Raw genomic sequence first — 24,658 nt, forward strand, 5'->3', positions numbered from 1 at the left:
TACTTTTAGGTTGAGTTCAATACAAGGGGAATTGGTCTCATTGCCCATCAATGGCCAGTTCCTAAAACATTACTTTGAGGCCTTAAAAAGTTTTTTTTTTAAATTTTAAAATTAATTTTAAATTTTTTTTTAAATATATATCTCTCATTTGTATGTGTGTTTAATTTATGCATGTATTTTCTTTCAGTGGTGTGTTTAATTTTTACAAGTGTGTTTACTTTCATTCGTGTGTTTAATTTTAGTTGTTTGTTTTCTTTCAAAGTTGTGTCAGTCTGGGGGTTAGGTGTAATCAAGATTTTATCTTGACGCATTTCATAAACCATTTTTTGGTTTCAACTTTTGGGAAGAGTTATTTCTTTATCAAAGAATTCAGATGATTTTGTTTCTTGTACCAACTCAAGAACATATGTTACTTGCAGTAATAGAGGAGTTCCAATGTTGAATTTAGAATTACAAATCAATAGTTCTCAATACTTTGCAAATTCAAACATTTACTATCTTAGTGTTTTCAAAACAAGTTCAATGGAAGCAAAGGGATAGTCCAAACCCTGCCAGTTCAGACAAAAGGTTTTTTTTCAAATAATAGCTAAGGTTACTATTTGGTATGAGAGTGTTCAAAAGTTCTTAAAAGAGGAATGTGGGGGATGTCAACTAAAGAATGAATCTAAGAAATGACACCAATGCCTTGGCTACATAGTCTAAGTGTGGTCAAGGTATAGAAAGAAAATAAAAAAAGGAAAGGTGGTGTTAAGAATGAAAGATTCAAAAGGGTATGAGAAAGGTAATCTGACAAGTAGGGATATGCACTTCAAATTGGTTATTCATTATCAAAACAATTACTTCATAGAAGAGTCAATTGGCAACATGCGAGCTACGTGAACTAAAATTTGAAAGATTACCTAGGACCTCAAATGAAAATTGATAACCTATTAAGAGCCCTCATAATAGATGCTCTCATCTAGTGAAATAAGTGATTGATAAATAGGTTTTGTGAGGATTCCTAATGAATGAACTGGCAAGGTGGAAGATTGTCTCCAAGTTGTTAGAATCTCATGATAGACTGTATTCTCAGATGTTGAAGGAAATAGATACATTGAACAGATACTAAACTTGGAGATTCAAGATTTTTAGATTTTGACTATGAAGTGACTTGAAATATGTTTGAAGTATTCAAGATTTAGTTGGTATTTGACACATGTTAGAAGAATGTTTGCTAATGAAGAAATTCCTTTGTCATGTCTTCCCTTTTGTTGGGGCTATTTTTTGTGTTTTTACAATGCACACCCCATTTCTCCTAGAGATGGGGACAACCTAGTAAAAACATTTTATTTTTTTTAGACCCCTAGTCTAGGGTCTAAGTCTTTTTGGGACTCTAACTAGAGATTGGATCTTGCCTAGTCCTCTACCTGAAAAACCCATGTGTTAGATTTTGAGGAAATTAAAAATAAAACTAATTTATAAGGAGTGCACTAGCACACCTAGCACACATGTGTACCTATCAAGGTGTGCTAGTGTGCATGTGTTTCCCTTTGGAGGTGCACACATCTAAATGGTGTGCATGACCCCTAGTTTATAAGTACCCGAAGCCATCACCCTCTCTTTTCACTTATTATCTCCTTCGAGTCTCCATGAGTACACCTCTGCACCATTCAGAGGTGCACCAAACATCCTCAACTTGCACACACTACACTAAATCAAAATTGTTAGAAGTAATAGTCCACCAAGATAACTGAGAGGGGGGTGAATTAGTTATCCAATTAAAACATTTATCAACCTTAATTAATCTTAAACATCCAATCAAAGTAAATAGCAACCATAACAAGATGCACATACACAATTACACCATATTTGTCAACTAGGGAAACCCTTGATCAAAGGGAAAAACCCAATGGGAATGATGCCCACAAAGATATACTGATATATATATTCCTTGTTAGAGGATGGACCCTATTAGGAATCTATAAACACATTTAGTAGACAAGAGTCCCTATTAGGAGACTTTAAATCTTTGTGAGGAGATTCCAACCCTGTTAGGAGTTGTGCCAACCCTATTAGGACTTGTAGAAGGCAGAAGGACTCACTACCCAACTGATCTCTCAACTATTCCTTGCAAAATAATTATATGTACTATGCTTTAACCTCTTTCCTATGTCATTTCAACTAGACCAATCACTGCCTAACCTTGTAGACTAGGTCACAAACCTTGGATCCAAATATCAAACCTCAAATCTCACAATAAAACCTTGGTAATGAAGTTTTCACCAAATTCACTCTACTCTACTTATCTTCACCTTTTGCTCTTCATGCTACTTGCAATCATTCATAAATTCCATACATGATAAAGGAAAATTTTCTTCCTTCATATGAAATCCATAACACAATTCCCTACATTGGCTATTACACCTTCTCAATTAATTATTATAAGACCTCATTAAGAACATGTTACCCTTAGCGATAACATTGATCTTTCACCTTGTAACTTGAATAACTTTTTGTATGTATAATATTATAATGAAAAATCTTAACCACATCATCTCCAAAATGTCTTCTACACATCTTTAACTTTGGCTTCTCAAAATATCAATTCTACTAAGAGACATAACAAGTTTACCAGAACATGCTTTTGTAAACTCTATCTCAGAATAGTCTTCACCGAAACTTGCATAACTTCTTCCAAACTTCATATCTTAAGCTTCTAAGGTTATCTTCATATACTAGACACTTATTAGTATCTCCCTTTAACCTTTCTTAGTGAAAATTCTCAATGATCTGTCCATACCAACTTGATCTTTCTATTTTTCTTCTATTAGATACCACAAAAAACTACTATGTTGACATCAATGAAAAACACAATTATAAATGTAAAATATCATCATGATAATGATCTAATCATATTTCTACAATAAACCCCCATAGAAGTATCATCATCTTTCATGCTTCTAACAATCTCCCCCTTTGGGATTGATGGCAACATAGATGAAAAACATCTAGTTCCAAAAATACCAACTGTAAAAGATTGTTATCTCTTCATCAATCATTCTCCCCATCGATATGCCTCAATGTACTCTATATCAAACTATAATATCTCTCTTCAATGTACTCTATATCAAACAATTTTTCATCTTGTAATCTCTCCCCCATTAACATCAATGTCAAAGGTTTCAGCAACCATTAATCTCTACAAAAATTGTCTCTGACTTGCTCAAGTGTCCAAAGACACTATTCAAAATAACATCCAACAAGATTTCTACCATCAAAGATACTCCCCCATATAGGAAGTATCAAAATTTAGTCCAAATAAAAACTTTGACATAGGTAGGTACATAACCCCTAGCATACCTCACATATACTTAAAAGTCTCTTTGGGAAGAGGCTTGGTGAAAATATCTGCAATTTTCTTTTTAGTGCTTACATACTCCAATCTAATTCTATGACATGATTTTCTCTCTCAACATGTGATATTTGATGGAAATGTGTTTAGTCTTAGAATGCAACACTAGATTCTTAGACATATTCACTATGCTTGTGTTATCACAATGTACAACAACAGCTTCACTGAATTCTATCCTTCAGCATCTGCTTAATCCAAACAACTTGATTAGAATTTTTTTCTACTTCAACATATTCTACTTCTTTTGTACTTTGTGAGGTATAGTCTTGCTTCTTGCTTAACCAAGAAACCAATCTTTCTCCAAGAAAGAAGGCTCCACCATTGGTGCTCTTTTTGTCATCTATATTGCCTTCCCAATCAACATCAATCTAAGGATATAAAGTTAAATCATCAGATCTTTCATACCACAATCCAAACTCTGGTATTCCTTTCAAGTATCTAAATATCCTTTTGACTACTCCATAATGTGCTTCTCTAGGATCAGCTTGAAATCATGCAACAATTCCAACTACATTTTCTATATCCGTCCTTGTGTGAGTCAGATATTGCAACCTTCCAATGATAGATCTATACTTCTTCTACTCAATAGTAGGTGTCTCATTCTTTGTAGATAACTTGTGTCCAGTTACCATAGGTATTCCAATTGGTTTACATGTTTCCAAATCAAACCTTTTTAGTAGATCTTTCAAATACTTTGTCTAAGAAATAAAGATTCCTTCCTTATCCTACACAAGCTATAATCCTAGGAAGTATTTAATTTCCCCTATCATGCTCATTTCAAATTCCTTCTTTATTTCATCTACAAACTTGTCACCTTCAGTATCATCTCCTCCAAATATGATATCATCAACAAATATTACCAAAATCATCAATCCATCATCTATTTCTTTCCAATATAGATTATTGTCTGTCATACCTTTGCTAAATCCAAGGTTTTTTAAATGCTTTTTCAACCTTGCATACCAAGTTCTAAGTGCTTTCTTTAAGCCATACAATGCTTTCATTAGTCTGCATACCATGTCCTTATCATTTGTTAAAGGAAAATCTTCATGTTGTTCTATGTATACCTCTTCTTTAATTTCTCTATTCAAAAATGTTGACTTGACATCCATCTGATACACTTTGAATTTCTTATGTGTTGCATAGGCTAAGAATAACCTTACAGCTTCTATTCTTTCCATAGGAGCATAGGTTTTTTCATAGTCTATTCCTTCTTATTGTGAGTAACCTTTACATACTAATCTTTCTTTGTTCCTTACAACTTCACCTTGTTCATTCATCTTGTTCTTGAATACCCATTTTGTTCCTATCACATTCTTGTTTGCTAGTCTAGAGACCAACTCCCATGTTTCATTCTTCACTATCTGATCCAATTCTTCTTTCATAGCTTGCATCCAATAGTCATCTTTACATGCCTCATCTACATTCATTGGTTCAACTTGAGATATTAGACATTATTCTTCATTGATTCTGCTTCTTGTCATCACGCCTTTATCTTTGCTTCAGATGATCTGCTCTAGTGGATGATTCTTTGTCATATTCTTACCAAAATTAGGAGTTGTTATCTCAACTATTAACTCTATTGAAGGTTCTGAACTTTGTTCCCACCTTTTCTCACCTTCATTTTGTAAATCATTGTTAGTCTCAAAGAATAATTCATCATTCCTTGGTTTAGTGACAACATTCTCATCATCAAAATTGTAATCAACTACTCTTTCTTGTATCTTGAATTTCTCATCAACTCTTACATTTGAACTTTCAACAATACTCTTAGTTCTCATATTATAACATCTATAAGCTCTTCTTTTCAATGAATAACCAAGAAACATACCTTCATCACTTCTAGCATCAAATTTACGAACATCATCATCTCTTCTACTACTTTCTTTTCCCTAACTAATTTAGACTTGTTATCTTTAACATAATGGTCATTCAAGAATCTTTCCATGCTAGCTTTAAATTCTTCATCTTTATCAAAAAGTGAACTATTTCTAGTTTTCCTTACTTTCTTAGGGCATGTAGTTGAAAAATGACTAAACTCATTACATGTCCAACAAGAAATTTTTTTTTAACCTTATTTCTCTCTTTTCATAAGAAGATCAATACCTTCTATGATCTCCATGTCTTCTTTAGATCTAGATTTGTCTTTACTTGTGCCTCTATCTAGAAGCTCAATTCTCAATTTTGTACACAATTTTAATCTCTCACCAAGAAGATCCATCTTCTAGGTGCACTGATCTCCCAAAGTTGTTAAGCTTATTCTTCAAGGACTTCATGCTCTAATACCAATGGTTAGATATAATAGTCCACCAAGATAGCTAAGAGGGGGGGTGAATCAGTTATCTAATTGAAACATTTATCAACCTTAATTAATCTTAAACATACAATCAAAGTAAACAAAAACCATAACAAGATGCACATACACAATTATACCAAATTTTTTAACTAGGGAAACCCTAGTGGGAATGATATCCACAAAGATATACTAATATATATATATATATATATATATTCCTTGTTAGAGGATGGACCTTGTTAGGAGTCTATAAACACATTTAGGACATAAGACTCCCTATTAGGAGACTTTGAATCTCTATTAGGAGATTCCAAGCCTATTAGAAGTTGTAGAAGATAGAAGGACCCACTGTCTAAAGAGCTTCTAGGGAAAGATCACTAAACTCACTGTCAAACTGATCTCTCAACTATTCCTTGTAGAATAATTTCATGTACTATACTTTAGCCTCTTTCCTCTATCTTTTCAATCAGACCAATCACTGACTGACCTTGTAGACCAGGTCACAAACCTCAGATCCAAAAATCAAACCTCGAATCTCACAATAAAACATCAACAATGAATTTTTCTCTAACTTCACTCTGCTCTTATTATCTTCGCATTATGCTCTTCATGCTTCTTGCAATCGTTCATACATTCCATACATGATAAAGGGAAATGCCCTTCTTTTATACCAAATCCATAAAACAATTCCTTGAGTCAGCTATTACGCCTTCTCAATTAATTATTATAGGACCTCATTAAGAACATGTTACACTTAGCGATAACCTTGATCTTTTGCCTTGTAGCTTGAATAAATTTTTGTATGTGTAATATTATGATCATAAATTTTAGCCACATCATCTCCAAAATGTCTTCTACACATCTTGAACTTTGGCTTCTCAAAATATCAATTCTACTAAGAGATATAACAAGTTTACCAAAACATGCTTCTATAAACTCTATCTCAAAAAAGTCTTCACTAAAACTTGCATAACTTCTTCTAGACTTAATATATTATGCTTCTATCTCTCAAGAGTCAATTAGTATGTGAAAATCACCTCTCATCAATTAGAAAGATGGTATAGGGATAATAAAAAGGAAGCTACAGAGATCATACAATCGTCATTCTTGATTAATAGAACATCAGTGGGATGAAGAGAGGGCAAGGTAGATATGACTAGAGGATACATGAAAGATGACATTGGATACTCCATTATGCTTCTAACTAGGCTTATGGGTCTACCAACAGCTAGGCACTTGAACATTCAAATGGTACATTTCATCAAAACCATTAGAACAACTAAACTGCCAATTGGTTGGGCTACAATACTAAGTGAAAACTTAGATGAGTAGTTGGTAGGAGTAAAGGTTGATCTTAAGTTTTATATGACATAATACTTGGTGTATTTATTGGCAGCAAGGATGACTGACTATCTAGGATGTCTCAAGAGGGGAAGCATGCAAGATGATAATGCCTAGCCTTATGTGGTATACCCCCAACTAGTAAAGAAGAAGCTCTTAGATCAGAGCAAAGAATACATAATAGTAAATTATGCTCTCATTTTTGCAATCCTCTGGTTCATCAAGGGTGATTATGCTAAGAGGATGTCAGTAGAGGCAGTAGAAAGGATTGTAGAGATGGGTGTCTATTACATCTAGTTCAAGACATTCACCTACCTAAGGGTAGTCGATACAATAGTGAATCCAAAGAAACTCTTGAGATATCCATTAGATAGGCTTATTTTGTTGGAGATTGTGAGACAACTCACATTTGCATATGATAAAGTGAGGAAATAGCATAAGAAGACCTGGATATGGCCCATCACTATAGGTCCATTTGAAGTTGAGGGATATAGTATATCATGACCTTTGATGTAGAATGGGATCAATATCCCTTGGAGAACTACAACTCACCTTGTCCATTTTTTGACAATATTGGCAGTGTTCAACTTTTGGTAGGAAAATAATTTGTTCATGAAAATGTAGTGGAAGATCATTGGATGAATGTGATAGATGACTATGATATCCAAATTAGGGATTATTGTAGGATGACTCTATATCTAGTAGGAAGCACCTTGAAGATAAAGATCCCACTAAAGGTTTTCCAACAAGGCACTCAAGAGATCTTAGATCCCTTGTACAATCATGACAAGATATTTGATAGACCAATCATGAATACAGAGGTTGACAAAAAATAGAATGTAGATATCAATCACGGGGTGAGACATATAATCCAATTGATAAGGGACTAGATCAAGAAGCCCTTTAAGTTGGACCTGGTTCCTTAGACTATTATCTTTTAGGCCATAGCACACCCAATTAAGGGTAAAGGTGCAAAAATAATAGTACCAACTTTCCATGCACAATCTCTTGTTAGGCTGAAAGTGGTATATAAGCATGATAGGGAAGTTGGTTACTTCAAAGTAGACAAAGGAAAAAACAAGAGGAAAAGAGATTCTCCTAAGCAAGCTATGCTTAAAGTTGAAGAACCTCAATCTCAAGAGGTAGCTCAAGTACCTGAGAACCAAGAGCCTCAAAATGAAGAAGCAATCAAGCTTAGGATATTCCACAAGTACCTCCACTAGAACATGAACAAGAACAACAACCAAATTAGGAAGCACATGAGGTATCCCCACCTGCACAAGAGGAACAAGCCTCTCCTTCACCTACTAAGAAAGTTAGGGTTGTACCTATTGTAAGAAGGACTAGGAGGTAGAAGATACAAAGAAAGTTTATACCTATTCCTCTAGTCCTGGAAACCATCCCCAAGGTGGATGAAGAAGATGAAGATGATGAAGAAGACAATCTCCCATTGAATCAAAGGACACACTTGGAAAGGGTTGCCCATAAGCAAGAAGGAGAAGCTCCACCATTACACTGCCATCTATTCCCAAGCAACCTATTGAGGTTATAACTTTGGAGGATGAGTAGCAACAATGGATGGATCAGCAAGAGGCTAGGGAATAGATATTTTCAACATATTTGATTTTGACTGTATGCCAGTAGGGACTAAAATGGTAGGTGATAAAATATAAGATACACCCATGAACCAACCTTTGGGAGAGAATTGGAATCAAATGCCACCTCTACCACAAGGAACTCCAGGTACCTCACCACCATCATTTTAGGGTTTTTCATTTTTGGAAAAAGGATTATTCACTCCCCTCCCTCCTATCAACAAAGAAGAAAGAGTAGTGAATAAAGAAGAGCCTGAATAGAGACCATTCGATGAAGTATCTGAGGAAGGATAGATACCTAAAGAATCTCAACAAGCTTCTTAGGATACAGAGGTAAGGACTTTAGATACAATAGATATACAAACACCAAATGTAGATCTCTTTATAAAGGAAAAGACTCCAAAAAGGACAGATAAGGGAAAAGGGCCTGCTTGGAAATCTTCCTCTTCAACCAAATATGTGTCTCCTATGGGCATTACACTAGCTTGGTTGAAGAGGGAAGTTATGATCTGACAAAAGTGATAGCTAAATCTAAATGAAGAGGAGATTATGGGTGTGCTAGTAGAAGCCATCAAGAGGCCTGAGCCACCTACGGGTGATGTGCAACAATTGACCTTCATAATGAAGAATGGAGATTAGGACCTACTTTCTCACATATCCATTCCTCCTCTACATGTTGAGATAGAAGATTTGACTCCTAAGAACTATCAGATTATAGAAGTCCTATTAGGAAAGCTCACAGTAGACATAGCTAAAGTAATGATCAGTACGGGAGACAGGGAGGTGTTCAATCATTTTGATGAAAATGAGAATGAATTAATAAAGTTTCACAAATAAAATGAGCTACTAAGAGGATATTTGCATGGAATTATAGGTCCATTAGATCAAGATCGCCCAAAGGTTACTCTCATTGTGGCACTAGAAAGGAGAGATAAGGGGAGTGTCCAAGTTGATTCATTTTTGGAAGCATGTCAGCAATAGCATGACAATTTGAGCAGAAAGGTGTAGAGATAATACAGGATAATTTGAACCTATTGCATAATGTTCATTCTAATGCAGAGAAACTAGTATCTATAGTAGACTAGGATTTTGAGCTTATGGATTAGGTACATACTTGGGGAAAACACCTTCAAGCACTCCAAATAATAAAAGGTCAAAGGTATCATACACTAATGGAAGTGTATACAATAGATGAGATTGATAAACTTGAGGATTGGATTGAAAAGATAGCTGCCAAAAATAAGGTCATGGAAGAACTTCATGAAGATATTCAAAAGATAAAAAGCCAGTCTCAAGAGCAAATTTTGGATGCAAATATGTATTATGATGCTATTTCCCTTGAGATTTTTGACAATGAGCCAAAGATGAAGCTCTAGTTAATGTAAGTAGTGATTGAACAATTTCAAAGAACTTTTGAGGATGCTTCATCTGATGAAGATATTAGGAAAGCATTCAAGCTTGAAGAGGTATTATTGAGACTTGATAGTAGACTTGATGATTTTGTGGAAACTCGAATGAATATCAGTAACTATCTATAAATAGTCAAGCATAAATATGAGGCATTAAATTTATCAAAAACTTCCCAAATGATAGATATTATAGAGAAATTCAAGAGCAAACATCCGAACATCACTCTAGTATAAAGGGGAAGGAAACCCAAAAGCTAGAAATATAGTTTTGACACTTGGGAAAATTTTGGATTTTTGAACCTACCACCAAGGTGCACAAGGTGTGCTACTCGAAAGGTGCACCAAAAATGTTGAAGAAGCTAGAGGTGTGCCAACAATTAACTATCAATTCCAAATTTAGAGTTTTCCATGCATCAGAACGCATTCTAACTCTAGTTTAACTCTTAGAAATATTCAGAGAAGGCCAAGCTTCCATTTTTAGAGCTTCTAGTGACTCCCAAATCCCCTTACAGGTTCCTTCTTCTTATCTACTACTTCTTTTCTTTTTTTTTAAACATGTAAAGGCTCATGCACCTATTAATTGATATAAACAAGGGTGAAGTCCTATTTTAGCACCATTTAGAGAGTTAGTTTGTACATAATTAGATTTATTTTATTAGCTTTACGTATATATTTTCATGAAGAGATCTCTCACTCCCAACACAAATTAAGGAGGTGGTTTCTTATTAATTTGAGAATGTAACATGTATTTAATATCATTATTTTGATGCAATAATATATGTTATTGGTGCTCTCATTCTAAGTGTAATTATTCTTGTTGGAGTATGTTATTTTTGTAGATTCTTGTTCATGATAATAATGGAGCCAATAGTTTTGTTGTGTTGATTTGATTGTGTGATATTTTAGTTATGGTGTTTGTCGCATGTTGACAAATTTTGTTGACATACAGAGTTAGAGAAGAGATCACCCTATTATTCCTACATAGCTTCTCATCTTATGTGAGTGCATTTTCCATGGCCTTGCAATTTGATAAGAAGTGAAACATCTTTTAGTTTTAGTAATCTTCCATTGATGATTGCATTAGTGGATTTGAGGAACTTTTTCTCCTACTTTCATTGGTTTCCTACCTAATATTTTTAATGATTTAACTTGTAGATGTGTTGTTACTATGGTTTATGTCCATTAGGAATTTCCCTTTCATGCAATTTACTTTCATCTCTCATTACCTTATCTTTGTTATTTGCTTTACTAACCCTTGGTTAAATTAGGAATTCATATAGTTTCATTGTTAGATTTTATTCATTAAAAAATAGAAAATGCCAAAAATATATCTATTTTCGTGGTTAATTTTGAAAAAAAAAGCAGATTGATCATCTTATCCGAAATTGGTTCAAACTAGCAAAGATTTATTTATGAACAAACACATTTATCTTTAATTGAGTGAATTCTAGTAGATTGCAAGATCATCCAAAACTTTGGAGTTGATCCTAGATCAGCTTTTCAAGAGAGGAGTTTGAAAGGATTCCTACCATTAAGTATCATGCAAAATGACATCTCAACACAACCGCCATCTCTATTTATTCTTAACTAAAGAAGCATGAAGATGAATGGGATAATTCACCTGAGTTGGTACAAGTACCAAATGATGATCCGTTAGAGGAAAAATCCCCCAAATTTGAGGAAGAACCAAAATCACCACTACAGGGAGGTTAAGAGGTTGAAGAAGAAGAAGAAGAGCCACATAAAGAGAAGAAAGGTATCACAAATAGACCTTCATCTTCAAGATTGAGAGTTTCTAAAAGAAAGAGACATGGAAAAGAAAGAAGAAAGAGAGCATTAAGAGTGTCAAGAATGATAGGTGGTGAGTACTCTAAGAAGAAGGGAATGTCAGTTAGGCATATGATGACATCTTCATCATCATCATCATTGAGTTCTAAAGATTAAGTAAATTTAATTAGAAGGATGTTGGCACCATAAAAGAAAAGGAGAAACTTGACACCCTTATTTCTAAAAAGAAAGAAATTATCAAAGACAAGAACCAAGAAGAAATCAATGACTAGAAGTAGTATTTGAAGAGGCAAGGAGAACTCAAAAATGAGCAAGGGGCAAGAACATTGGTAATAACTAGAAACATAATTGTAGAATTAGCCTTAGATGTCATATATGATCCTAATACAAATCTAATCGACCAACTTTCCACATTGGTTGACAAGCTAAAAGATAGTCAAGGGAGTGTTGAAGCATTGGTGAAAAAGAAGCTTGAATCCAAAAGACTAAGTACATTGCAAAACCTGGTAGAACAAGACATGACCACTCTACAGGAGACAAAAGAAAAACTAAAAGAAACTATGAAATCCTCTACAATATGCATGAATAAGATATCAGATCCATGAGTACTCTCATTGGATCTAGAACAAAAGATACAAAGAGCTCAACAAGAGTTGCAAAATTTAAAAGATAACTTCAATGTAGTCATTGACTCTGTAGTTGACTATTTTTCCAAGACCCCAAGGAACATCAAACCTTATTCATCAAATCAAATATGAGCACAAGAAGAGGGCTATCATATTGATTTAATTACAATATAAATTATCCAAAATGACAAGCATCATCCAAATGCATATTTCAAATACAAATGCACTAGTCTTCAGAGTTTTGAGCAATACATTGAGCAAACTTAAAATACTCTTAGGCAATACAAAGAGTGAGATCATTTCTCTCACAAACCTGAAGGCATCATTGGATAATTATCTTGCCTCCATATAGGGTCAATACCAAGATATATCCAAAGACTTGTAGTTATCCCATAGAACCCTTTGTCATTTATGACAAAAGGGGGGATAATATACAAAGAGAAAGGTTAACAATATTAGGGGGAGAATATACAAAAATGGGGGAGATTAAGGAAAAAATTAAGAGGAAGAAAAAGGAAAATAAGAAAGCCAAACAAGGGGATAATAGTATTAGCAGAGAGAAAATAGCAAAAAAGGAGGAAAATTTAGAAATAAGAGGAGAACAGGAACAAGGAAAGAATAGGACACAAAAATGAAAAAGGAATGAAGTGAGATAGGAACACTATTAGGGGGATTCTTAAAAAATCAATGCCAAGTCCATCTACTAGAAACATGGTCATCACTGGTATAGGCAAAGTAATGGTAACCAACTTTTCCATCAAAGGAACTTCACAAATCAAAAAAATAGAATGTTGGTAAATGATGGTTTTCCATCAATACCAAAGGGGGAGATTGTTGACCCTACAAGTCTCTTTGTCACAAAGGTTGAAAAAAGTAGGAAGTGTTGTCATTGATGGCCAAAGTATTTGGTTGTAAAAATGTGTAGCTATCGATCGAAGGAAGGAGAAGAAGAAGGAAGTCGATGATCATCAGTCAAACAATACACCAACATACACTAGTAGAATTTAGGAAAATAAATGACCATATGGCTAAAAATTTCAGTCATGTGACTAAAAAAAGTGATCAAATTATACATTTTTTTTTCAATTCATAAGTATAAATGACTAAATAAATGACCATTTTGGTCATCAGATAAAATCACAAGGCTAGATAAGTTAAAATGACTAAATAAATGGAAAATAGATGACTAGATAATTGGTTACCTAGACAAAGATGACTAATTGAATGATTATTAATTTTTTACACTAACAATTGATAATTTTAGGACAGGTGATGTATATGTTGCTACATAATCAAATTGTGTGTATCCTCTATCAATCTTATGTTTAGGACATGAAGTAACTAAAGACACTTATTAAAATGATGTTTGACTACTATATTTAAGAACACATCATCCACTAATTTTTTATTTGCTAATTTTTTATTAGATTAACACATCACTATTCTCCATTACATGATTTGGCATTGAAATTTGATTACCTAGCATCAATTACATATTAAATATTTATTTTATATTTGCATTCTAGAATAGGGCACAAAAAATTATGAGAGAATTTGTAACCCCAAAGATCATGTGCAAACCTATTATTATAAGTGAATCTTTGATAATTTTATGACAACTTACACATGAGTTGTTGATTAATTTTTAGTTGAGAATTTTTTGATGGTGATGGAAGGTGAGCATTAACAAAGGGCATTTATTAGATATTATTTTAATTTATTATTTAGGAGTGGGGCATTGAAATTTGGGTGTTCAAGTTAGCCTTCATTGATCTATTTATTGATACCAAATTACATATTTTTTTATATCTATAAGTTTCATTACACCAAAACTCTACTATTCTAAAAAGCCCAATCTGCTAGGTCATTTAGTTGCCCTAGTGGCCTTGTTCACCAAAAATATCTACTATGTGGAAGACATGACTCTTGATGTTATCTTAAGGCCTTCAAATATTTTCAAAAAAAAATAATACTTTTTAATAGAATTTTTATGATATCAATGCAACTACCTTCATGATAATGGAAATTATGCTAAGGTAAAAACAAATGTGCAATGAAATAGTGAGCAACAATAAATGAACATTACTATGATAGGCTCACTCCAAATATGAGATTATATAAGGATATGTTTTTATCATAAGATACCTATATTGAAAATATTACATTGTCTTTTTCTCCTTCTCTCATTAAAGAGATGTGACTCTCCTTTTTTTGTTCAATTTTAAAAATATGTTTTAAAATTTTTAGTGACAAATCGTTAGTTTATGTACCTATTATTATGGGTAGCTTATTCGACCTAGAGATAAACTTTTCCTCATTAATTTGAATGTAATTATTATATTTCTATCTAATAATCCTAATAGTACCCCATGTCTTTAGAAATATTTAAATCTTCACATTATACTTTACCTTCAAATGCATGCAAAAATTAACAAAGACTCCAAAAATCTTGTTCTTATTTACAAGAATTCTTAACTGATAGTAATACACCACTAGAATGAATAATAGAACCTATGAAAATTAAGAAAGATTCCTTTCTCATAACATGTATGCAATTTCTTTATCATGTCTAATTATGTCCTATAATTTATAACAAAATTTTGAATGTCATTTTATAATGTTTGATATTACAATGCATGCACAAAAATTTTCCAAACATAAGAAAATAATAAACATATATTAGACATTTTGATAAAATATACTTTAATAAATCTATTAAAATTATTTAATTTTACCATATTAATTATAATAAATAATAGGATAGCATTACATTAGTTAAACTTTTTGTTAAAATTATGTCACAATCAACAAATAGTAGGATAGCATTACATTAGTTAAAGTTTTTGTTTAAATTATGTCGCAATCAAGCACTTATTAGGGTAAAAATCCTACTGTTAATCATTATTTGTATTCTTTTTCTTGCTTCATAGTCACGAATAAAGGTTAGGGTTTGGAAAGAATTTTGTAGATCTTCATGAGCTTCCTCCTCCTGCAGATTTGATGGAGACGTTTTGCAATAGGTGAGTTTTTTTTATTGTTTTAAATTACTCTTTGTTTCCTTTTGGTCCTTCCTTCTTGACGCTTCACACTATTACTTGCGAATGACCTAAATGACCATTTGCACTAGCAAACAAAAATCAAATAAAGCCCCATATACGAAAGATCGTATGGCAAGAGTTTGTATAATAACAAGAGGACAAACAAAGATACATTATCAACCCCAGACACAACTGAAATACTAATAAATAACAATGATATTGCAAATAACATGTCAATGAGAACATGATCAAATGTTCATTCACACAAACCTTTATCTAAAATGATCATTGTGAAGGTCATACTCTTTCCAAATACGCATAATTTAAAAAATTTAAATCTTAATATGTAGATGCAATACAAACAAGGAAAAAAGCACACATTATTGCTTGCATTTTTTTTCATTTTAAGAAATATTACTTGTTCAAACCTCAAGACAATAATTTTACTATCTCTAATGTAAAAATTATGTGTTGGTTATGCATTTCCTTAGATCCAAAAAATATAGAGAGATCCCTACTATTTATTTTAGACAAGCCTAAACCACTTTTAGACAAAAATCTAAACCACTTTTAGACACACCACTTGTCATGGTGCATTTCGATTCATATTAATTTAATTGATATATACAAATAGAACAATTAAACATATAAAACTAGCCTATATGTCAATTAGATTTTCTTTCCTCAAAATTTATCAAATAATTATGTGTTTTGGCTCTACATATATATGGTGTAGTTTACATGGAAAATAATTTGATAATTTTTTATTGAATCAATATATTTCCAAATTAGGGCCTATCAATGGGTTATAGAGTAACAATTAACAAGAAAGAACTACAATGAAAGATGTGGTAGAATATTTGATCAAAACATAAAGATAGATCAAGTGATAAGTAAAATATATAAAACATTATTAGCTATGCACTATTGAGTTGTGTAAATCTATTTTAAAAATATAATTATAAAGGTTGTAATAGTTTTCAAAGTGTCACCACATTTATCAAATAATATGTATGTTGTACTAACCCAAAAGTTTGCATATAGCCCTTATTCTAAAACTTCAGGAGGAGGAGGTGGAAATTCCAAACCTAAAGAGACTACAAGATATACTCCAATATATTCTCAACTTTACAATGTTGGAAAGAAAGAGGATCCAGCTAGGGATGTTAAAGATCCAAAAGGATTTCTTAAATCTTACTTGGCACATGCCCCCATCATTCAAAAGTCTTTAGAACCTGCCAATCAAGCTGCAATTAATACATTTTGTAGTACTTATGGGTTTTCTATTGTCTAGATTAGTTGTCTTTCTTTTCCTCCTATTTTCTTTTCTATATGTGAACTTTGTTATTGTTTTTACAAAGCATTTGAAAACAAAATATGTATGTGCTAAGAGTTATACAGATATAAGTGCTAAGTGTTCCATTCATTCTCATGACAAATGGGTTCATGTGAAATGCTACTCATGAAACATGGGTCAATGAGTTTGACTCAAAAACTGCACAGTTAAATCCTGATAGAAATATCACAATTTGATTTGCTATAGAAAAATATCTCCTACTTATCAAGATATGTTTGGTTGGTAATGGATAACAATTTTCACATTGTTCAAATCTGATAACCTATGAAGTTTGTGCCATGACATATTTTTACCTATTTGCACCAATCAAATTTCTATTTGTTTGTATAGTAATAATAGATTACATGTTTAGGTCATATTTTTTTTGCCAGTACGTGAAAAAAGCATTACCTCAAGAAGTTTTATTATTGAAACAAAGAAAATAACTAAAGTATTAAGTATAACCAAAAATCTATCCTATCTTATTATCATTCTTCTGAGCTAAGAATCCTTATCAGATAAGGTATGGGTGATCTCATAAAAAAACTATGTGCAAACCGTGACTGGCAGGCAATAGAAATAATTTTTAGTTGAAAGATAAGAATGAGATGTTGTAAGTTGTAGGAAATACAATATAGAAGATGAAGTGTGCAAGGGATATTCTAGAAGTGATGCACTTCTATCTTACATTATAAACCTGGCAATGGTGGATTTATCTTGCTTCAATATTTCAAAAAACTGTTTATTTGCAGTATATCCAATGTGTAAGTATATAATCTTCTTGTGTGATAATGATTGTAAGATCATGTCTATTGTTTGATTTTACATCTTATACTTGTATGAGGATGAAAAGGTATTAAAACTAAATATGAAGTATCACACCACTTCATTTTTTTCTAATCTAATCGCAACTACACATTTACAAATTAAGTTATTATTACTGACCATGTAATTGGAAACACTGACAGTTTTATTTCGCTCTCTTTTGAGATTACAATTATTCATTATTTAGATGGAGGATAACGATATAGGCTAACCATTCCTTGATTTTATTCAACTGAGGAGACAAAACCATCTATAATTCCCCAAACCAAAGCCACATTGCTTCCTCCTCAACATGTATTGTATTGTTTTTGGCGTAGAAGAGGATTTTAACTCATACTTCAAACTGGATCGTTATAACTTTAGTTTGACTATTTGTCCCAGAACGAATGAAAAATTGGAGATTATGTGACATACATCTACACAAGTCTTTCCTTCTCCTGAAGAGCTTTTATGGCTGCCCCCAATAGAGTAATGCATTTTGGAGGTCTAATTAGACTTGGCGGGGTACACTTCAATTTCAAGACTAGTATACTATGATGTCAATTTTTTGTCTCAACACTAGGGATGATGAGTCACTAAAACATTGGGATACTTTAGAGAGAAGAACCATCTGATAGTTATTCTCCACTAAGAAACAAAATAGTTTTAGGAGAAGGTGTATAGTCACAATTTGCATTGATTGAAAGAGGTAAATGCAACTTTGAGAGTAAAATTTGAAATGCACAAAGTGCAGGATTTAAAGTGGTCATCCTCTACAACAATGATCATGGCAATACTTTGGTTACAATGGGTGAGGACTTTAGGGGCGCTACTTGATAAATGCAGTATTTTTCTCAAAGGTGGTTGGCTAAATGCTCTTGAGATATGTTGGAGAACCAAATATGGAATGCTGCATTATTCCCTCCCTCAATACATCATGAGGATTAATGATAATCTCCTTGCTTCTCTTGTTTTAATGGCTTCCCTTCTTGCAATCTATATATTTATACAAAACTATTGGTTACTTCTTTCAAGTAGTTGTCACATGAGAAGCTTCTCCATCAATAGTTATCCTTGAAAGACCAAAATTTTCCAATTTTGCAGTTAATTTGTCATCCAGAAGAATGTTTGCAGTCTTTATATCTCTATGAATTATTCTTGGCATGAAATTTACGTGCAGGTATTCCAGCCCTTCAAAATATCACAAAAAATATCACAAGTAGGATTAGACAAAGTAGTCTAGTCTTCACATTCATCTTTATGACAAAACAATGTTTATCTCTTGTTGCATCTAATGCTATGTTAAGCCTGGTTTTCCAATCTAGAATCGAATATTGCTTTGCACTGCTACTTGAGAGAAGAAATTGATAGACAAATAATTTTCAAGTAAAGTTATTCATTTTCATGTTCATGAGTGTGGAGAAACTTAGAAATTTTACCAAGTCTAACATTCACATTTGTCACGTGATGACAACTCCATGTTAGAAACCTATCTTCTATGTCTTGAATATTATAAATCTACAGAGAAATTATGTATCTTACCTTGCTACCATAAATTTCATGCCCTCTATATAGACTCATGGCTCACAAGCTAGTGGACATTTCTCCTTGTATGTAAATGTGGTGCAAAACATGTAACTATAGTAGATCTCCTAGTGACAAAGAGCATCCTACTTTTGTCTACAGATTCTTTAGTCTCTTCCCAGGGGTAGTCAACATTGTCATCCTTAATAGAATCTCCATCAATATATAGACCTTCAATTTCCCTACTTCCTGATGTTGAATCATCATATTCTTAGATTGCATCATCATACAATGTCCATACATTAGGTTCCCATGGTGATTTCTCCAATTTGAGCATCAACATTGGAAATATTGGAAATGCATCTTTTCTACCCTATGATGTTCAATTTGCAGTATTTTTTTCACAAAATTCCTTGTGTGGATCTCCACAATTTGGTTTTTTATTCACTCTTTCTCCATCCATTCCTTTTTGTAATAGGTCAGGGGCTATGATATCTTAATTCAATTTAGTGTGCTCTTTATTAGGATATCAAGAATGTGGTTGTAACTATCTATGCATTAGAAAAAATGACTTCATATGGTTCTCACTTTTCCACTGTGAGGCCACGGATTTACCAATCATTGCTTGTGCAAACTGGCCTTTGGCATAGTGCTTGAGATGTTCTTTCCATCCTTGGCATTCAGTAGTAAGTTTCCTAATATTTCTATAATGGCTCTGAAACTCTTGTATTTATGAGTTAAATTTGATCATAGATTTTTTTATTATTAATTATGACTAATTGTATTACATTATTTTATGTATAACTTGTTCATTTACATTCTCTTAAAGATTCTAATATTGTTTCACTTTTTTTTGGAAAGCCACTAGACACAGCATTAGCTCAGATGTAGACTACTAGAATTGGGAAACCTAAGGGTCTTTGGCAGACTCTTACTGAGGGCTCTTGCAAAAAGACATTTAATGGTGTTGGTGTTTCTCTTCTTCTCACCTCTAACCCTACCGTACAGGTAGGGAAAATACTATTTTTTTACTTGGTTTCCCCTTTTTTTTACCTGGTTTCTCACTCCTTTAAGCAATAGTCATTTGGGAGAATTTTAATGTTGTATATGTTCTATCATTGGATCAAATGTTTGTAATGTTTTATCACGTAGAGAAAAGGTCATTGACAAATAACTCTAGTTACCATTTCATAGTACATACATGTCATGGAAATGGATCAATAGAATTCATCACCTAGTTTAAAATAAGAAATAATTAGGATATTAAAGAATAAGTAGCATTGGTAAAATATTGGAAAATGTGTCAAATATAGTGTACAGAGGTAAAAGTAATATCTAGTTTATTGAAGTAATGTCAATTACAACAAATGTGTAGAAGAGGATTTATGTAGAACAAGGGATTGAAAATATACATTTTTCCATTCTCTTCACTCCCTTCAATTGTAGTTGTTGTTTGTGATCTATTCTCTCACCATTTTGTACAAAAAAATTTCAAACAAGTAGAATATAAATCAATTTTATGGATAGCCAAGGGATTCAATCTCATAGATAATTATACCCTAAAATTCATGTTCATCCACTACAAAAACTAGTATCAACCATTGAATGAGTCATCGATATCCAATATTGTAAATTCTCAAAAGATGTGGAAGCATAGATAGAACACTTGCATAGGTGAGAAATATTGCACATTGTATTCGCAAACTAATATGTGGCCATGTGGTCCCACATCAACATTACACCACAGTCCAACAATACCTTAAAAGTTAGATCAAAATATTTCCATGCTTATAACTAATTTGGCTTGATTAATAGCAACTCCCATTCCCATAATCATAGTTTCAATGCATAGGCAACCTGTCATGGTGAGGGAAAGAAGCCCTTTCCTATCATCATACAAAAATAAAAATAAAAATGTGTTGGATGCATGAGTCTATCCCATACAAATCCTACCAACAAGGAAGAATTAAAATTTGTCAAACCTATAATTTTAATGCAACTAGGCTAAAAAGAAGTGAGAGAATAGGGGCAGTTGTGAAAGTCAACAATGTTTTGTGAAATTGCACTTTTTTCAATGATAGAATTAGGAACAATGCCAATTTGTGATTTTTCTTTAATATTTTTACAATCAAAGATGGAGTTATTATTCAAGATTCGAATCATATTTGTGCCAATCATTTTAAGCTCATCAATTGCTCAAAAATACATATGATTTTCTTGATAATTGTTAAGTAAAAAATAGTTAAGCTATGTGCCTCATCTTTTTCGATGTTAACATCATGTTGTTAAAAAATGCCTTTGAATTCTTTCTCTTTGCATCTTTTGTAGTGTGAGCCTTATGTACCGGTTTACAAGTCTACCATAAAATATAATCTCCAAAATGTCTCTATCGTCGTCTCCTCATCCTATACATGCCCAAGTTTTAGGTTCCCAACAACAAGAATATCAACACCACCACCACCACAATCATAGTTAGAAGGAGAATAAAAATCCCCAACGCTATCGAAAATAGCAGTCACAAAAGATTAAGGAAGAGAAACAACATCAACAAGAATAGAAAAATGTATGTCAAAATGAACAATAGGGGCCAAACCAACCCGAATGTCAACAAAAATAGCCAATCTTTCCATTCCAAGAGCATTAGCAACATTGAGAACAAAATCAGCAAGAGAAAATACATATAAGGATGAAACACCTGTAGTGTCTATTACCTGCCTTCTATAGCTTGCCAACTTATGGGTATTCTACCACTCTACAGCACTCATTGTTAAGTTGTCAACTATCGCACACCTATAAATAGTATTTTTTTGGCCAACGCTCACTTGGAGAATTAACAAACAAAGTATTTAAGGCCAATGAAATCATGAATTCAATTCAGAAGTGTGAAATATAAGAAAGTTCAATAATAAAATATAGAGGACTTATCTTTGCATTTATTTTGAGGTTGCCTTTTAAATCAATTTATGTGATATATTGAGACAACAATAGTGGTGCTATTATTAATTTTGTGGCCGATAGCTATTGGAAAATAAGGTTTATATACTTACAATATCATGGCAATAGTAGGCTTTGGCTATTTGGACCAAAAAACTATAAACCTAACAAAAAAATTTAAGTTAGGTGGATCAAACTCGAAATAATTTTTTATTTTATAAACTACTATATTTGGTTGAAGTAACACAAAGTGCCCTTTCCTATTTTCTTTAAAAATCTTGTAACAACAAAATCTAGTACCTCACAACACATCAAGCCTAAATTTTTGATACTACATAACTTACAGTGATTCAAAGATTATTATTACCTTCTAATGCTAAATTTAGAAGTCTAGTTTGACAAGTCAAACAACAATCCTAAAAATGCACCAAACAGACTTAATCCACCATAATTATAGATTAATAGTGGAGAACTATAAAGAAATATGTTGTAAACCCCTAAAAGTAAATGTAAAAATTTAAAATATTTTAAAGAAGTGTTTTAGTAAATTTTAGGCTATTTTGTCAAGCTATCTTTTTTTGGAAGTAGCAAGGTACAAATTTTAATGTCAACTAGGAATTTTACATTAGCATGGATTAAATAGAGTGCAAAACAATTGAATAGATGGAAAGTAGGAATCCAAATATAGTAATTTCTATATTTTTGGTGCACAAATTTTATAACATGAAGTACCCAAAATTGCACATTTTATTGAAAATCATACCTCTCTTGCAAGCAAAATTGCTATGGAACTCTATGCTCAAGTGTCTTGTCTTAAGAATTTGGCATCTCTAGTGTTAGTATTTGCAAAAAATATAATTTTAAAAAGCTATTGATAGTAAGTATTAATTATTGTTGTTGTATCTTTTGTGTATTTTTCTCCTCTAAAAGTTTCCAAATATTACATTACAATGTTTTTTCTTTGGGTATAATCAGAACAGAAAGAAAGAGATTGTGTGATGGACGAACGATGCCTATGGGAAGCAAAGAGGTGCAAGATTATATTCCTAAAGACATTAAAGGTATCTAAAAATAGGCTTTCATGAAATGCTTTTAATGTCTATTTTAAAGGTCTATTTGTTTTGTGTTGTTGTACTTTTGATTGAAAATGATTTACTATTATTTAATGCATTGTCACTCTTTTCTAGATAATATAGAAGCATCTAGAAGTAGTCCAACATGCCCTTCCCATCTAGGATTTATGTGGGGAGTTTGCATCCAATGTGTTGTGATAAAACCAAATTCAGATTCAGATGATCAAACTAGAGTTGCTCTTAAATATATTCATAACGTATCCATTTTATAAAAGCCAAATGCATGATTTAATTATTTGTTAAATTTCCTTGAATTGTGACTCAATTATAAAAAACTAACCTTTTCTTAAATGTTTTTACAAACTGATTGTCTGGAGACAATACAACTAGTCTTAAATTTTCCTTGTATAATTCCCTACATTGATCTTTCAATGAAAAAATTCAATTATATGTTTCTATCTATAGCTTTTCCGTGCTCTTGACATTTGTATTATTATGGTGATTACATTTCATCATTACAACAAGTGACTTTATTTTTGCAATGCACACAAGCTAGTCTCAATTATTGTAGAGACTATAAAAAGAAAAAAAATAGTTGGTTTGATGTGATTTTTTAATGGGGTTTGATGTTTTAATTTAATGCAAAGGTCTATTTTCATGACTTAAATTGCATAATCATTTGTATCTTTTTCTAAAAAGTTAGCACAAGAAATAATACTTGTGTGTGACCAAAGTGCTCCAAATTATATTTTATACGAGTCTATCACTACAATAATTTAGAGAAGTGTAATTGACATGAAATATAATTTTAAAATTATTGAACAAAATAATTTAAAATTGTTGAATTGTTATTGATAAAAAATTATATTATTATTTTTCATAATAACTAAAATTTGTGTTCTTTGAGAAGAGTGTATCATGTTATAGTGACCATGATCACGATAGATCTAATGTTGGGAAGACAACTTTGTCAATTTTTTGCATTATTCTTTAAAGGATACTAGCTCAATGGAAGAGCACCTACTTGATAAGTAGGAGGATGGTGGTTCAATCCCATCGTGCCCTAATATGACTAAATTAATGATTAAATACACTATCAAATAAATTATCAAATATATTACCATATATACTACCATATATACTACCAAATATACTACCATATATACTACCCAAAAACTACCAAATATCCTACTAAATCAACTACCAAATATACTACCATATATACTACCCAAAAAATACCAAATATACTACCAAATAAAGTACCATATAAACTACCAAGTAACAACAATAAATGACTAAATTAATGACCTAATCAATGATTAAAATAGTTTAGTCATAAATTTGGTTGGGAGATAAATGTCTAGCAATAAACTACCATTGGTCACGTGATCAAAATTAGTCACATATCTAAAAAAATTAGTATTTTATTTAGTAATATATTGGTGTTTTTGTACTAGTGATACACTTTGGCACACCCACATCAACACAAGAAGTTGTGAGTGA

The 24,658-nt window shown here is 32.2% G+C and overlaps 1 pseudogene; it reads left to right on the plus strand.

Annotated features, from left to right (window-relative positions):
• Positions 1 to 19,798, plus strand: part of LOC149552198 (receptor homology region, transmembrane domain- and RING domain-containing protein 2-like) — a 128,089-nt pseudogene extending 108,291 nt beyond the window's left edge.
• The last annotated feature ends 4,860 nt before the right edge of the window (positions 19,799 to 24,658 follow it).

The sequence above is a fragment of the Cupressus sempervirens genome, chromosome 6, assembly GCF_028749045.1.
Source record: "Cupressus sempervirens isolate cs-2001-9-10 chromosome 6, ASM2874904v1, whole genome shotgun sequence".
NCBI lineage: Eukaryota > Viridiplantae > Streptophyta > Pinopsida > Cupressales > Cupressaceae > Cupressus > Cupressus sempervirens.